This window comes from Mus pahari, chromosome 4, assembly GCF_900095145.1.
Source record: "Mus pahari chromosome 4, PAHARI_EIJ_v1.1, whole genome shotgun sequence".
NCBI classification, from domain to species: Eukaryota; Metazoa; Chordata; class Mammalia; order Rodentia; family Muridae; genus Mus; species Mus pahari.
Window position 1 is genome coordinate 68,358,873 of NC_034593.1, and position 19,209 is coordinate 68,378,081.

The window sequence follows — 19,209 nt, forward strand, 5'->3', positions numbered from 1 at the left end:
TATTGGGAGTGGGTAGGTAGGGGAGCAGGGGTGGGGAGGTGTATAGGGAACTTTCGGGATAGCATTTGAAATGTAAACAAAGAAAATAATAATTAAAAAAAAAAAAAAAGACCGTTCAAGACCTGTTAATGAAAACACAGACAATAGAGAAACACAAACTTAGGGAATCCTGGAGATGGATACCTAGAGAAGAGAACAGGAAGTATAGATGCAAGTATTGTCAACACAATATAAGACAAGGAAGAAAGAATGTCTGGTTAGAAGATATGGTAGAAGAAATTAAAAACATCAGTAAATGACATCTTAAATCTAAAAAGTTCCAGACACAAGACATCCAAGAAATATGAGACAACATGAAAGAACAAATCTAAAATAATAGGAATAGAAAATGAGAAGAATACAAGGCCCAGAAAATATTTTCAACAAAATCATAGAAGAAAATTTTACCAACCTAAAGGAAGAGATGCTTAGAAACATTAACAAAGCTTACAGAACACCAATTACATTGGACCAGAAAATAAAATCTCCCCACCACATAATAATATAAACAGCAAATATACAAATAAAAGAAAAGAAAAAAAATTACAAGCAGCAAGGGCAAAGGGCCAAGTAACATACAAAGGCAGACCTATCAGAATTAGACATGAAATTTCAACAAAGACTCTAAAAGATAGACTGTCCTGAACAGATGTTTTATAACCTCAAAGAAACCACAGATGCCAACCCACACTACTATACCAAGAAACACTTTCAAATACCATAGATGATAAATAAATAAAATAAAATAAAATCCAAGAAAAAAATTAAACAATAGTTATCAACATATCCAATGCAACAGAAAGATACTGGAAAGAAAACTCAAACCCAAGAAGGCTAACAACCTCTAAGAAACCACAGGAAATAAATAAAGCCTCAGCTGCAATCCAGAAGAAGGGAAGTACACACACACACACACACACACACACACACACATGCAAAACAAAACAACAACAACAACAACAACAAAAACACCACTAACATGAAAATAAAGGACTAACAATCAATAGTCATTAGTATCTTTCAACATGAATTGACTCAATTCCACAATAAAAAGACACATGGTAACAGAATGGATGTGAAAATAGGATCCATCATTTGGCTACATAGAAGAAACACACCTCAGCAAGAAAGATAGTTTTACATCAGAATAAAGGGTTGGAAAAAGGTTTTCTAAGCAAATATACCCAAAGAGCAAGATGGAGAAACCACTCTAATATCTAATAAAATTTACTTACAATCAAAATTAATTAAGAGAGATGAGGAAAGACATTTCATACTCATCAAAGGAATAGTCCACCAATATGATATCTGAATTCTGAACATCTGTGTCTCAAATGCAAGGGCAAATATGCTCCTAAAAGAAATATTACTAAAGCCTAAATGACAAATCAAATTCCACACAGTAATAGTAGGAGACTTCAACACCTCATATTCACTAATGGACAGGTGATCAAGAAACTAAAAAATAGTAAAAGGACAGAGGTTAAAAATCAAATGGGCATAACTACCAAGCATTTAACCCAAATATAAAAGATTACACACAAACACTTCTCTAAAAACGACTATATAGTTGGTCACAAAGCAAGCCACAATCGATATAAGAAAAGTTAAATATCTCCTTGTATGTTAGAAGACAACCATAAATTAAAGATGGACTTTAACAACAGAAAAATCAGAAAGCCTACAAACTCGTGGAAACTGAATCATCCTCTTTTGAATGAGCACTTAGTCAAAGAAGAAATAAAGAAATCAAAGACTTTCTAGAATTGAATGTGTAGAAAAAGTCAATGAGAATGAAGGCACAGTATCCTAAAACTTAGGGGACACATTGAAAATAGTACTCAAAGTTCATACATTTAAGTGCCTTCATAAAGAAATTGGAGAGATCTGATACAGGAAACTTAAAAGCACACCTGAAAGCTATAGAACAGAGAGTTAAGCAAACATAGCAAAGAGGTGTAACAGCAGTAACTAATCAAGATCAGTGCTGAAATCAATAAATTAGAAACAAAGAATATGATACAGCTAATCAATGAAACCAAGAGCTGGTTCTTTGAGAAGATCAACAAGAGAGACAAACCCATAGTCAAACTAACTTAAAATGCAGAGAAACAATATCAAAAAAAAAAAAAACAACAACACATAAAAGACGTTGAAGAAATCCAAAGAACCATTAGGTCTTACTTCAAAAGCATATACTCCACAAAACTGGAAAATCTAAATAAAATGAATGATTTTCTTCATAGATACCACTTACCAAATTTAAGCAAGACCACGTAAAAGCGTCCTATAACCTCTAAGGAAATGGAAACACTCATTAAAAGTCTGTGAACCAAGAAAAGTCCAGGGCCAGATGGTTTTAGTGAAGAATTCCACCAGACTTTCAAAGAAAGAATACAAATACTCTTCAAACCATTTCATAAAATAGAAACAAAAGTAACATAACATTACCCAACTCATTCTATGATGCTACACTCTCCCTTATATGTAAATCACACCAAGACTCAACAAAGAATGTGAATTTCAAACAAATTCCTTTATCAACCTTGATGCAAAAATATACAATAAAATACTTGCAAACAGAATCCTAGAACACACCAGAAACATCATCTACCGTGATCAAATAAGCACCCTTCCAGGGATGCAGGCATGGTTCAATATAAGAAAACCAATCAATGTAATCCAAAATGTAAACCAACTGAAAGAAAAAATCATGCAATTGTCTCATTAGATGCTGTAAACCCTTTGGCAAAATCCAACAAACATTCATGATAACAGTCTTGGAGAGAACAAGGATACAAAGTGTATACCTAAACACAATAATGGAAATACACACCAAGCATATAGTCAACATCAAATTCAATAGAGAGAAACTCAAAGAAATTCCATTAAAATCAGTGTGAAGACAATACTGTTCGCTCTCTCTGTATTTATTCAACATAGTACTTGAAGATCTAGCTAGACCAATAAGAGAGCTAAAGGAGATTAAGGGGACAAAAATTATAAAGGGGAAAAGCAAAGTTCTACTATTCGAAGACAATATGATGACCCCAAAATTCTACTGGAGAACTCTCACAGCTCATAAACACCTTCCACATATTGGATGGATTCAAAATCAATTCAAAATAGAAAGATTAGCCTTCCTTTATACAACTAATAAATGGGCTAAAAAATAAATTAAGGAAACAACATGTGTACTGGCTGGTTTTGTGTGTCAACATGACACAGTCTGGAGTTATCACAGAGAAAGGAGCTTTAGTTGGGGAAGTGCCTCCATAAGATCCAGCTGTAGGGAATTTTCTCAATTAAGGATCAAGGCAGGAGAGCCCCTTCTGGGTGGTACCATCTCTGGGCTGGTAGTCTTGGGTTCTATAAGAAAGCAAGCTGAGCAAGCCAGGGGAAGCAAGCTAGTAAGAAATATCCCTCTATGACTCTACATCAGCTTCTGTTTCCTGAGTTCGGGTCCTAACTTCCTTTGGTGATGAACAGCAATGTGGAAATATAAGCTGAATAAACCCTTTCCTCCCCAACTTGCTCCCTGGTCATGATGTTTGTGCAGGAATAGAAACCATAACTAAGGCAACATGCTTTACAGTAGTCATTACTATAAAACATCTTGGTGTAACACTAACCAGCCAAATGAATGATCTGTGTGACAAGAACTTCAAGCCTCAGAAGAAATTGAGGAAGCTATCAGAAGATGAAAAGATCTCCCATGATCATGGATTAAGATAATCAAAATGGCCATCTTACCCAAAGCAATATCAGGATTCAATGAAATTCTCATAAAAAATCCAAATGAATTATTTACAGACCTTGAAAGAGCAATTCTCAACTTCATAAGGAAAACCAAACAAAACAAACAAAAACCCCAACTTAACAAGCAAAAAACCAGAATATCTAAAATAATCCTGGAGAATAAAAGAACTTCTAGAGTTATCAGTATATGTAATTTCAAGCTGTAGTATAGAGCAATAATAATAAATACTGCATGATATCGACATTAAGAAAAAACTGCTGAAGGGACCCTGATANTGNGGCCTCTTGTGAGGCTANGCCAGTGCCTGGTAAACACCGAAATGGATGNTCACAGCCAGCTACTGGATGGAACACAGGGTCCCCAATGCGGGAACTAGAGAAAGTACCCAAGTACCTGAAGGGGGCTGCAACCCTGTAGGTGGAACAACAACAGGAACTAACTAGTACCCCCTGGGTTTGTGTTTCTAGCTGCATTTGTAGCAGAAGATGACCTAATCGGCCATCAGTGGGAATAGAGGCTCCTTGGTCTTCCAAACTCCATATGACCTAGCACAAGGCAAGGCCTGGGCCAAGTAGTGGGAGTGGGTGGGTAGGGGAACAGAGGTGGGGGGAGGGGTATGGGAATCTTTCGGGATAGCATTTGAAATGTAAATAAAGAAAATAATAATAATAATAAAAAAAAAAAAGAAATTCCTTCTGGACAAAAAAAAAAAAAAAATAAGAAAAAACAATAGGTTGATCTATGGAATCAAATAAAAGGCGCAGATGTGAAGCCAGGCACCTAAGGGTATTTGATTTTTGACAAAGAGGCCAAAACTGCACAATGAAAGCACCTTCAACAAATGGTACAGGTTTAACTCGATGTTTGTATGGAGAAGAAGGTACATAGATCCATATTTATCACTGTACATACTAAATCTAATATAAGAGAAAGTGTGAAATAGCTTTGAAATCATTGGCACCGGGGATAATTTCTTGAACAGAACACCAATTGCTCAGGCACTAAGATAGACATTTATAAAAGGGACCTCATGAAACTGAAAAATCTCTAAGGCAAAGGACAAAATACCAAAATGGCAGCCTTCAAAATGGGAAAAGAAATTTTGAGATTTTGAGGCAAATAGATGGAAATAAAAAATATCATCCTGATTGAGGTACCCCAGACCAAGAAAGACATGCATGGTATGTCTTCACTTATAAGTGTATAAAGTACAGATAACCATGTTACAATTCACAGACCTAGTGAAGCTATATAACAAGGAGAGCCCAAGAGAAGATTCTTGGTTCTTACTTAGAAGGAAAAATAAAATAGGTACTGGAAATTGAGGGAGGGAGGATAATGGATGGGATATGAGCTATGGAGAGATTCTGGGTTGGGATTAAGGTGTAGGGAGAATGGGATGCTGTTGAGGGGTGAAAGAATGCTGGAAGACACAGTAAAATTCTGTCTGGGTCATCTCTGGGACAAGCTGAAGCCCTAGGTTAAAGGAAAATCGAAGTAATCTCTAAGGGTAACTGTACCTAGAATTCTTAGCAGCTGGGAACATGAAGTCTGAAGTGGTCACCTCCTCTAGGCCAGTATGCCAACTCCTGTAGAGCAAGGATAACACACAAATCTTCAGCCAGACTTTTTTGTCCTTCATACAAGATGTGCAGGGTTAAAGTCGGAGCAGATATTGAGGGAACAGAGGTTATGGTTGAGGAACTGAAGGACCCAACTCTAGATCCACCCCTCCACCCCCCTGCCATGGGAGAACTAACCTCTAACACTATTAATGACACTCTGCAATACTTGCAGACAGGAGCCAAGAATAACTGTCTTCTGAGAAGCTTCATCCAGCAGCTGATGGAAACAGATGTAGAGACCAACAGTCAAAACTTACAGATCAGGGGTCTTGTGGAAAAATGAGGGGAAGGAGCAAGGGAGCTGGAGAGGTCAAGGACCCAAAAGAAGACCTACAGAGTCACATAATCTGAGCCAATGGGCGCTTACAGAGACTAAATCACCATACAATAAGTATGCATAGGCTGGACCTCCTAGCTCATGTGGAGTTGGTCTTCAAGTGGGTCTTCTAACAATTGGAGCAGCTGCTGTCTGTGACTCTGTTGCCTGCCTTCGGATCCCTTTTTCCTGGCTGGCTGCCTTGGCTGGCCTCGGTGGGAAAGGACGATCTCTGGAGTGTTGAAGCCAATGAGGGACAGGAACAGTTCTACTCCAAATTGACATGTCAGGGTGGGTTATACCCATAGGATTATCCCCACTAATGACGAAATGGGAGGGATTAATGAGAGGAGGGGTATGTGAGAGTGAAACTCAGAGTAGACAAATAAGGGTGAATAAGAAAAGAAAAGTAATAGCAACAAGAGCACTAGTTTGGGCTGTTGAATGTTCTCATTTTAACATTACTACATTTAGGATATCAACGTGCACTTTCCTCTTGCATTATTTCCGCGTTAGAAGAAAAATGTCAAACTTAATGAATAATTCATTTTAATGGCAGCTGAGTTATTTGCCCTAAAGCAGTGTGGCTCTTGGATATTTAAATGACAGCTCTTTTGAAGAGGACCTTGTTGAAATGACTTCACTTCTCAGTTACAGTATTGCATCTACAACTTCTACTCTATTACCATATATTTAAGTACACAGTGCAGCGTTTCCAGGTATAGGTACTACATTATACAGCTTATCTTTCGAACATATTTATCTTGTGTGACTCAAATTTTGAAATGAATAAAATGCAGGTTCCCCTTCAACTCTTCTCTAAGGCCTAGAAACTAACATTTCATGCTGAATGGTATTTTTGTTTGACTATTTTAGATACTTCATCTTTAAAACAGTCTTATTTATGAATTTAACATGAAATATCCCAATTCCACTCATCTGGGATCCCTCGCCTCTCCCCTGGTGCCTGTGTAAATTTAAATGCTCACACTAACTCCTGCTAGGCTCTGGGACCAGCAGCTGCCCCAGTCTCACTCAGTTCCCAGCCCAGCTCTGCTAGTTGCTTGCCTGGTGCCATAAAAGGCCACATGGTCCTGGTTCCTGAGGCTGGCATGCTAAGCTAACCAGACCTGTTTTTCCTGAAAACGCCTGGTGCTACCACTCTATTGTCTGAGGCTGGTCAGTAGAATGCCAACAATAGCTCCAGTCTCACTCAATTCTCTTTAGCCTCCTGAAAGGAAAACACTAGAGACTTAAAATATTCTGCCCCACCTGGGGTCCATCCCATAATCAGCCACCAAACACAGACACCAGTGCCTGGCAAATACAGAAGTGGATGCTCACAGTCAGCTATTGGATGGAACACAGGGCCCCCAATAGAGGAGCTAGAGAAAGTACCCAAGGAGCTGAAGGGGTCTGCAACCCTATAGGAGGAACAATAATATGTACTAACCAATACCCCCCAGAGCTTGTGTCTCTAGCTGCATAGGTAACAGAAGATGGCCTAGTCAGCCATCACTGGGAAGAGAGGCCCCTTGGTCTTGCAAACTTTATATGCCCCAGTACAGGGGAACACCAGGGCCAAGAAGTGGGAGTGGCTGGGTAGGGGAGCAGGAGAGGGGGATGGTATAGGGGACTTTCGGGATAGCATTTGAAATGTAAATGAAGTAAAAACCTAATAAAAAATTGGAAAAAAATAAAATAAATCTTTGAAAAACGAAAAAAAAATTATTCATACCAGCCAAATTTCTATCTGTAAATCTCCAACCCCAATATGCCCATGTAAAAAATACACAACTAAATTATATTATTTATAAGCTGCACACCTAGATTGGGCAGATACACCATTATATCTACTACTCTATCCCCCAGCTATGAGATCCCGAGCTTCTTGCAGCTTCTCCAGGCCACGTGGGTCTGCTCCATCATCCAACTCTCTCAGCTTCCCATCTTGTTCTCTTTTCTTCCTTCCTTCCTTTCCTCTTTAAAACTTCCAGCCTGCCTTTCCCTTCTACTGCCCAATCAAAGGCTCTAGCCTTTATTTAACCAGTTAAATTGGGGAGCAGGTTCACAGGTTCATCTGAGTTCATGATTGGATTCTCATCGGGTGCAGGGTTAGCATCAAAATGCAAACACCTTCAAAGGCAATCCACAACCTACCTGGCTTCCACCTTGCCAAGCTTCTGTCAACAAAAGAAACAACAACAACAACAAGAAAAAAACAAACAACAACAAAAACATGTGGAGGCTGTAATGTGTCAGAGTATGACACACAGTATATTCATTGCAAAGAGTCTTTGGTCTGGTACAAGGTCTCTGGCTTCTACTGGGACTCCTCTTGGGTATCCTATTGGTTCCCTGTATAATGGAGATGCTGTAGTTTTGGATCTGTGAGACTGACCAGTTCACTTACTTCAGGAATTCACCAATGAGGTAGATATTGTGTGGGCCAATTCTGGTTCTGGCCTCGAAATATACCTGAGTTAGATAGCCCACCAGCTCTCCCACATCCGCATCACTGTGACTGGCTCTCCATCATTGCCCGAGTTGATCCATTCAATGATATGGCCAGCAATGCACAGAGGCAGCTGCCAATTCTCTCAGTCTCAACCTCAGGCTGGCTTACCCACAAGCCCATAAAGAGGGCTAGATCTACCCCGTTGCTCAGGGGTGGTGCATGTCCTGCTCTCTGGGGTGGTGCAGTCAGTGAGGTACAGGGCCAGTTCTTCAGCTCTGATAATGTCAAGGTTTCATTTCATCTCCAGCTAGCTCTTTTCTCTGGGTGTTCTTCCAGGCCTCTGGCAATGGCTGGACCTGTACTTGTCTCAGGATCACTTTTTTCAGGGAGGGTAAGGGTACTAATAATTCAGATGTTCATAGATCAGCAAACTGAGGATAGTATAGCCTCACATTCCTGACTGATGCTCATGTGATACATCATTTGTATGAAAATCTATATTGTTTGATTCGCTTCACATGGCCTATTTCGTTTAGCACAGTTTCATCTAGGATCATCTATATGTTCTTCATAGGAGATGAAAGGTTGTTGTGCAGCTATTGCCAATTTTTAGATACTGGGAGAAAGAGAGATACAGTTTTCTTTATGAGTGCAGTTCCTGTTATGTGTAGGTAGTTCAAGTGGAAGACTGTATTTTCTAGAATATTTTCTCCCTGCTTCTAAAAGGACACAAAGATGAGTGGTTAGGGAAAGAGTTTGTGGGCCGTGAATATGATCAAAGCACATTGTTAATAAAAAAGTAAAAGAATTAAAAAATAAATAAATACATAAATAAATAAATAAATAAAAGACATACACATGTATATGTAATGCAGTCTTGAAGATTCATGGGAGTATTGGTATAACGTGGGTATAAAAAGTAGGTAAATAGAGTACCCAGATTTTCAAAAAATTAAAAAATCAATAATTCTTAATTTAAAATGTCAAGTCAGTTTTGCAATGTCTAGTTTTCTCATGAATATAATAAAAAATGATTTATTGCTAAGAAACATGATGCCAATAATTTAATAAAATAAAATGTTTGTGGTTATTCAACAATGTAACTTCAAAGTTCTTAAAAATCTCAATGTTAATATTGTTTTATATTTCTTTCTTGCTTTCTTACTTGCTAAAATGTTGTTCACCTAATTCTCTGCATGTATTGTCATTACAAAAAAAAAAAAACATTAACTAAATGAATCTTCAAATACTATAATAAATTTGTAAGTATGTAGGGAGACATAATTATCCATAAGAAAATTGTGCTTTTGTTTTCTAAATTTTCCAAATTCTGGCCACATTTTAAAAAGATGACTATTTAGAGCAAACTAGTAGTAGAAGCCAGGTTACTCAAGATGCCAGTGATGAGCGAAAGGAAGAGGACAGGGGTACATCTTCATGGGAATAGTGTGCCTAGCTTGCAAGAACCTTTCAAATGTCCCTGTGTCACTTTTCAAGTTTAATACTTCTTAATGTGAATGAAATTTCATTAAAGTAATATTTACTTTTCAATTAATAGAACATGTATTTATTTAAGGTAGTCGTGACACCTAGAAATTTCTTGATTATGGTTAGGAAATCCCAGCACCAAGTAGCATCATACTTTTAAATGACAATAAATATGTGCCTTGAATGAAGGTTCTTTATACCTATGACTCTCATTAAAATTATAATCATGATGTGTCTAAGACCATACTTCAGTTCCTTAATTTGTATACATGACATGTTGAGAAAATAAACACGCATTTTGTTTGTCTTGCTTGTTTGCTTGCTTACTCTGGCTGACTAAGCATTTATCTTTAGTTAGGAAAATTCTCAAACCTTTTTAGTTTTAAGTGTCAACAATGTGTATGAAAATGGACAAAGCCTGGGAGCTGCATGTTAAAATAATGGTAGAGATTTCAATACTTTCTCTTTCTTTACTAATACACTTTTAACTTTTTAACCTATATTGAAGCAAATGAAAGTGAGTAACATGCCATTGAGATATATGCTAATTAAAAAATGGACAATATGTTGCTTCTCAAAAGCTATACTAAAAAAATAAAATCACACATATTTTACTGTCTTGAATTTAGATTTTTTTTTTGCAAATTAAACTATGTTAGTGTATAATCCTACTGACATCAGAAATATAAAAGTGAATAACTGTATATAGTAAAATATACAGTAAAGTAACTATTTCTGTATAATTTAAAGAATAGTTGTAGATATTTTTAGGTATAATTATACATTGATAAACTCATTAAATTCACAAGTAACCATGATATATAAGTAATCATACCAAAACTTGAATTTCATGAAGGGACAGGAACAAATATTAGTTATTTATAATATAATTCATAAATAGCATATTTTAAGAAAATTGTAATCATTACATTACAGTTTTATATTATAGGTACATTATAACATATATGTTAATAATTTACTGATTTTCACTAATACTATGGAGATAATATTTATTCAACTTGGAGTCTTTTGTGAGGTCTACATATATTTAATATGCATATATTTAATATATATACATTTAATATGACAAAGTATTCTTGCTTCAAGTCACACTTAGAGTGTTCATAACTTCAAGATAATTTTGTATTGTGAAAACAGGCCTCTACTTCAGCATCTATTTTCTTTTTCTTTTATATAGGTTAACATCTCATACCACCATTAGTGCCACCACCATTCATATCCAAAACTAATTGAACCATTGTTTGGTATTGTGAATTTGTACTAATAATTTTTCAAGAAAATCTTGACTCTGGAATATTTTTCTTATATAAACAGAACAAAGAAACAAACAAAAACAAACCTAAATTGTACCAAGGAAACCCTATAATTATTTGGTATCAAAAAGGAAAATAGAACATATTTGTAATAGATTATAAGAAGAAAGTCAGTGGACTAGACAGTTGATGATAGCCCTGTTTAGCTGAAAAACCAACTAACAAGTAATTTTACAAGTAGCACAAGTAATGGACATCTTCAGTGTCCCTGACACTGCATAAGGACAGCACTTCCATGGGTTATAATTCACAACAAGTTTTGATTTCTTTTTATAATTTCAGGAGATCTTTAGTATAAACCACCAGTTATAAATAATGGTCATTGGATTATTGGCATTCTTTATTGGTTTTATATTTCTTTTGCCCAGTAGCTTGAGGTTGTTGTTTTTCTATAGTTCTGTATACATTAAGCTGTCAGAGTCCATGTAACTATGGTCTCATAAAGCAAAGAAATGTTATGCTTTCTTATAACACATTGCAGTTTGTGCGGGGTGGCTCTCTCTGTGTTCTAGCATCTAGCAGGGTGGGTGGAAAAATTACAATTTAATCTTTTTTTATGAAAGTACTGTTACAATGTCTTTAATTTTCAAAAAGCTTTTGTACTTTGAATGAAAAATATAAAGATTAGTTGCCTTGGAAACTGAGTAGGTTTACAGAATTTTGAATACATTATTAACTCATTTTCATGTAGCTGCATCATATTTAAATAAAAGGAATATTGGCTTTATAGTTTTCTTATATTTCTATATAATACAATATGTTATTGTGTATAAAGTATGATGCAAACTCTAAAATAAAATCATGATTGTTTTTCAAATGTACTTGAATCTTCTTTTCATTCTTAATAGAAGTTATTTGTTCAGGATATACACCTTCTTCGTGATATTATTCTGCATATCATATCTGTATCAACTATACTAGGGTTGTTCTATATTTGAAAATTGTTATCCTGTTCAAAATACGATTATCTCTACTCACATTGCTTATTTATTTCACAGCTGTATCTCTTCTTATGATTCAATAGTCAACATATTTATTTTGAATACAAATAACACAAATTAATGTAACTTGACATATCAATAGTCATCTGGATTAGTCAACATTAACATCAGAAACTTGCAACACAATACCTCATGTACCTCCCTACCCCCCAAAAGGTTAAGCAGCCAAAGCTTAGCGAATATTATGAGATGTAGTCAGTCTTAGGCAATGAATTGTCTTTAGAACATTAAAGATGTGCAGTATGGGAAAAATCTTATTTTATTCACCTTCCCTTTTGATTCTTGGTTCATAGGTAACTAGTTTGTTCTTTCACAGGTATCTGACACAATGAGACGTCTTTTGGAGAGACTGTAATTTTCAGCTGGAATCTCTAGAACCATATCCCTAAATAAACCTTTTCTTTTTATAATTTAACTATCTTGGGTATTTAGTAATAGTAACATGAAATTATTATTATTTTAAATGGAGAAAAGTGTAATTTTTCTATCAAGGACTTAAAATCACCACATGATAATCCTAAATCAAATGTAGTGTAATGAGAGACAAATAAGTATTAATTTACCTAGCTTTAATGACATACATTACCATAATAATATCTAAGTGAAAGGGTGTCTGTAGCTACAATTCCAGCTTTTAAATTTTAACCCACAAGAGATGAACAAAGACTCAGGGAGGAAATTACATCATGATTTGAGAAAGCTTTCTGAGCTAAAAAAATATATTATGTGTGTTAAGAAAGTGTAGAATTTCTTTATGGTGTTTTACATCCTGATTATTACAAGAGACTTTAGATCTATGAATGGATAAGAAGGAATATAATGAGAGTTATGAAGTAAAGGAAGTGAAGCAAGAGGAATGAAGAGAGGAGGAAAGGCATAGAGATGAAGAAATAGATGATAGAAAAATATACATGCTATGTACCTGAAGGATGTAGTTCTGAGAACTGATAAATTCAGAATGTAATTCTAGAACTCTTTTGTATTTAAACCTAGCCATTTATTCCATTTCAGTTACTTACAGAAGTGAGTTTATTGCCACACCTCTTATAGTATTGAAGAGTTACTTCTTACTACCTTTACATCTATATGATTAAAAACCTAATATTGAGGAAAACAATATTGAGAGCACCACAGTACTTAAACATTACTACTGCTAAATGTTAAAAAACAATGTTGTTGGTCCTGTTCTAGAATTGGGAACAGCTATTAGCAACACATTCTCTAGAATTATGTTTTCTCTACTCTTTTGGTCCTTTGGTTGTTGAAAATAACCTACTAATTTGGAATTAACATTTCTATTACCATTGAAGTACTGGACTAAACCACTGGTCTTTTACATGCTTGAGAAATGCTGTAGACTTAAGCGGTTCTACCAGGCTGAATAATTCACAGTTCTTATTAAATGTTTGTTGCTACAATTCTTGTGATATTAGTCTACTTTAAAATTATTTCACCAACAAATAACTATTATAAATGTATTTACATTTTTCAAAAACACACATGATTGATATATTTGACTTAAAAATGTAATGAAAGAGATTTAAGAGCTATTATTTCTACTACCACTCCCTAAAGAAAGCTGGCACAAATTCTTGACTGTTTAATTAAAAAATGTTAACATTAAGTTCATATATTTTAGCCAGGCTCTTACTTATAGAAAGAAAACTTAGTATGGAATCACAGGTCATCCGTGTAAGTTAACATATTTCTAAGAAAGTTGGAAATATGTTTTAAGCCATAAAATAACTTTCTTCTCCAGATCTACTTGCTCCATGGTGGCAATATGAGGTGTTTGTTCAAAACAGTTAGTTAACAGCCTTGTAACATTTTTAGTAAATATTAGAAAGCTGATTTGTGTGTGTGTGTGTGTGTGTGTATGTGTTTGTGTGTGCGCACACACACATATGAGTATGTGCAGAACATGACCTTAGCCATGAAAATTGCATATGCAAGACAAGAAAGATGAATGAGGGCCAGGCTACAAAGCTGGATGGACTGTGATGGACAACAGTAAGATTCGAAGATGTGTCTAGTTTTTGATCACACATTAATGTAACCTCCAAATTTATTGCAAAACCCTAAACCATAGATGCTTTTCAACTTCTGTAGTAGATCAATGGTGTTAAAACTCTCCTTTAAAAAGGAAAACTGAATATAATAGCTTCACTTAATATCTATAAGCAGTAATTCATCTTCCTCTATTATTTTATTTTTCAGAAATATTTTTTTTAGTTAGGAAGCATTCAGATTTTCTCTGAATGTTAAGAACTAGTGTATGGGAAGTTCCAAACTTATCATTTAGTTTATAATAAATAAGAATTTTGTCTGGTCCAAATATTTTACTATATAGTTTAAGAATGCAATTATTAAAGATGGTCTTTCAATATGTAATTTTTTAAATATAAAAAAAATCAGAATTCAAACTCCCTTTTTAAGAAAAGAAAGGTGCATTTCCTGTCATTTCCCCAAACTAATTATATCCTATATTTGTTTGAAAAATACAACTACAATAGAATAAATTGAAGTATAGTACACATTTGTACTTCCAGAATTTGAAAAACAATAGTAGGAAATTTATGAACTTGAGAACAATTTTGGCTAGGTAGTAAGACCTTGTCTCAAGAATAGGAACAATACAGAAAAATAAATTGAAAGGTACATCTCATATAATAAAGAAAAATTAGTGTAGGGGACATTCTGGATAGCATTTCCAATGTAAATGAAGAAAGTATCTAATACAATAATTTAAAAAAATAAAGAAAAATTAATTGATATCAAAATATTCTTTATTTTGTAAATGTGTATTCATTTATATATGTAAGTGAGTCAATATTTATGACATAAATGTTTAAAGTATTTGGGCCCGTCATCTAAAACTTCAATTGCAGATAGAAAAAAACTTGAGATATGACCTGTAATCATTTATTTCTGTCCTTGTACTCAAACTTATAAAGCTATGGCAGGTACTAATCTAAATAAAATGACAGTGCCCCTGAACTCAGCAGGCACAGCAGAGATCAGCAATCAGGGGAGAAAACGTGGCAACATAAAGCTCTAGAGTAAATTTTTTTCCAATAATGAAGTTCAAATCAAATGTATGAACCACATACCTTTGTCCAGGAGCTACGAGCATCTCTCACTGAACTTGAAGAATTTACCATTGGTTTGAAAACAGGTCAGAACCAATATACATCAAGTGGTAGCATTTAAAGGACTGCCTTTCTCAATTATAACCCAAGACACTCCAGGCTTAAGAGAGCTCCAGAGAAAGACCTAAAAACCCAAAATAGAGACAAAATTGAAACATAAATCTACTCTAGTGTAAGGACCTATATCCTTGGATATTGGGACAGGCATATGCGAATTTTAGGTCAACAGAGAAATATAAGTTCAAATCTTGAAACAGTTACTAATACTCTTTAAAATCTGATAATTTTCAACATATATAATAATTATGATTATCTTTTTGAGTCACAAACAACTTTGAGGAAAGAACGAAAAATTACAAACATACAGCATTTACCTATGAACTTAAACAAATGTTCACAAACATTTAGGTGAATTATCCTGATTTTTAAGATGATTTGTATATAAAAGGCAAAGACCTAAAGCATCAATTTTTCATGTGACCAATTTTCTAAAAAAATCAAATCAAATCAAATCAAAGAATTTAAGAAAGTTATGAACTGACTTATATACAGACCACATATTTTCAAAATATGTATTTTGAAATTCAAATACATTAAGAAAAATACATTCAATAATATATTTTACATATACCTTACAATAATTAATATTACTTTTCATGGTTAATTCAATTGTTTCTTTCACCTATCATGAAATCACCTGGGAAAACTGTCACACACACACACACACACACACACACACACACACACACACACAAAACAATTTTCTACAAATGTTGGACTGTTGGAATGTCATTAGTAGTTTTTTTTTTTTTTTTTTTTTTTAATTAGTTCACTGATGTAGGAAGTTCCAGCCCACTGGTGACTGTAACATTCTGTAGGCAGGGCATCCCAAAATGTGGAATCTATCTTCCTCAAGATACAGTTGTCAGCAGGATGTTGGGAATGCATGCAAAAACCATTCATCCTACAAGAATGCTTGTTCAATCATGTTCATGCCATTCTCTTCAAAATAAACAGACACTGAAACATCCTAGATGTCCCTAAACAGAAGAATGAATAAAGAAAATGTGATATGTTAACATAATGGTGCATTACTTAGCTGTTTAAAATATGACATCATCAATTTATACACAAATAGATGGAACTATAAAAAAATTTTCTTGAATGAGGTAACTCAGACTCACAAAGATAAATATTGAATGTATTAATTTATTTGTGATATTAAAAATGATGATAAACTTATAAGCCATAGATCTGGAAAGACTGGGTAGAGAGGAAGGGACAAGGAAGAATACATGGCCCTTACAGGGAGGGCTAAGTACAATAGATTTTATGGGTGGGCTGGTAGTGGGGGTGGCAGAACCAGGAGAATCAGATTGGAAAGGGGAGGAAAAATTCCCTCTCTTAACCCTTTAAATGAGGAAATGCTGGGAGGGACACTAGAACTGAGAGGCATTGAGGGATGTTATGGAAGTCTAGTGCAGGAGAAATTCATTATAGATGTATATATGGTTATCTTAATAAAGGGGGATTCAGATTCCCAACTGGTCATTTCTTGTTACCAAATGAGGCTCTCAATATTGGGACTGAGTTGCAGTCAATTGGATTGTTGGCAAAGGGGTCCCATGGAAATCCCCAAATAACAGACTCTTGCCAATAATATAGGTTGCTTTCTGCCAACTGACAACAGAGACCCATTACTGAGAACAGGACCTACACAACATTGAATATAACAAAGTCAAACTGGTTCTTTATTTAGAAGCGTCACCAGAATGTTCTAGTATCGTTGATTTGGAAAGGTACTGTGCAGGCTACCAAACAGAACTATAAATACCAACCCATCCATATATCCTTATACCTATACTTTCCACCAGCAGGGCATATACACCAGCAGGGCATATACACCAATCAGTGCAATGGCAGCACAGCACTTGTTGGAGTAGCTAAACAACGTCTGATTTGACTTGAGTCAAATCAAGTCCTTGGGAAGAAAGCCATATCTCATAGCCCAGAGACCTAGGGTAAAACTAAATACAATTGGTCTAAAACAATCAATACAATTATTACTGTTGATATTCTGCTACACTCACAGATCACTGCCTTCCTCACTCATTGTCAGAGACTTCCTCCTGTACCAGACGGGAACAGATGTAGAAACCCACAGCCAGACATCACACACACAAAGACAATATTTCACACACAAGATCTAAATGGGAATATCTTCACAAACTTCTCCCATCAGCACAGAGAATCTTGTGGAAAAGATTGTGGAAAGAGTGTAAGAACCCTCAGATCTCAGGAAACCCTGTGCAGGAGAAAATGCAAATAGTATAAGAGTCCAAGGGAATGAAAGATACCAGAACATGTCCTACTAAATCAACATGAGCAAAGCTGTATGAACTCAGACTGATTCAGCAAGTGTAGATATGCCATAGGTCTACACTAGGTTCTTTGTTATGAAATACAGCTTTCAGGTTAGAAGTTTTCTGGGTCTTCTGAATGTGTGAGTGAGTGGGTCTCTGACTCTCGTGCTTTTACTTGGGACTCTTTTCCTTCAGTTGATTTGGCTTGTCCAACATCCATTTGATTTTTTTGTTTTATCTTATAGTTTATTTTGTTGGGTTTTGATGGTGTCTCTTAGAAGTCTGCTGTTTTCTAATGAGAGACAGAGAGAGAGAATGTATCTAGAGGGGAGGAGAGATTGGAAGAAACTGGGGGAAGTAGAGGGAGAGAAAACTGTAATGAGTATAGATTAGATGAGAAAGCAATTTCAATATAACCAAAAAAAATTATTCAAGTTTTCAGAATCACAATTTTTAAAATATGTGGAGAAGTTGTGAAAAAAATACAAGTATGTATTCAAGTAAGCACATGTACATCCTTACTCTATGCTCATTTCATATTTGATAGGACCAGATGATTCTATGGCTTCCCCACAGTGATTGATGAAACCCATAGTTGTGAGCTAAAATAAACCCTTTATCTTTTATGCTACTTCTGGGTGTGTGTGTGTATGTGTGTGTGCATATTTTACCACTGAAGAAGAAATAAAAACAAAACAGTACCTTTAATCATTTATTTTATAGTGTTTTTGTCTACATGTATGCCTGGTGTTTGGTGTGTTGGTGGGACTCTGTGTGTGTGTGTACACGTGCCATTTGTTCTTTTACCAATACAGAGCCCTAAGGAGGGGCTTTAGTGCCATTTACTGTCATTTTCATCAAAATCCCTGTAGCCGTTTTTCTCACTGATCCTGGAACTTGATTTTTCAAGCTTAACTTGCTCTCCAAGTCTCGGCACTTCACATGTCCCTCTAGGCTCCCTACAAAAGAGGGGTTCAGGGCTTCAGCCACCCCAGTACATCTAAATGCTATAAATCTGAACCAGGGTCTCATGATTGAACAGCAAATGCTATTGTCCACTGGTGCATCTGTTTGTCCTGTGCCCAGGGAGTGTATTGATTGCTTAAGACAACAGGAAGCTAGCTTCCATGGTTAGTGAAAAGAGCTTTGGTATCTTGTTCGAAAAGTTGTCACCTCAATGTTACCATCAGTGATGCAATGCAAACATTTTCATTTTAACCCAAACCAATGCTTCTCAATAAATCTGAGCAAACTCATTCCATATTTTAGGATTTACTCCTTTTGGTGAGACATCTAAAAATTCTTATGTGAAAAAAGACACATCACTCAGTTTCTATTCTGATAATGAGATATTCCACACAAGCTTATAAATCCAGCTCTGCGGATGCTAAGAAATTCGTGGTGTTGTGGCAGATGTGAAAAGCATCTTCGTCCTCACTTGTGCTGCTATTAAAAGTGTCCAGGGGGCTATTTAGAGTCAACATCAACACCAATCAGCCATAGGAAAGATATGTAGCAGCAACATGAACAGTACCTCCTCCCACAGAATATTGAATCTCAGAATCGATGTCCTGTGACCTTTTTTAATTTCTTTTTTTTATTTGTTTATTTTTTATTAGATATTTTCTTCATTTACATTTCAAATGTAATATTTACCCTCCCCCCCCCCCTACCCC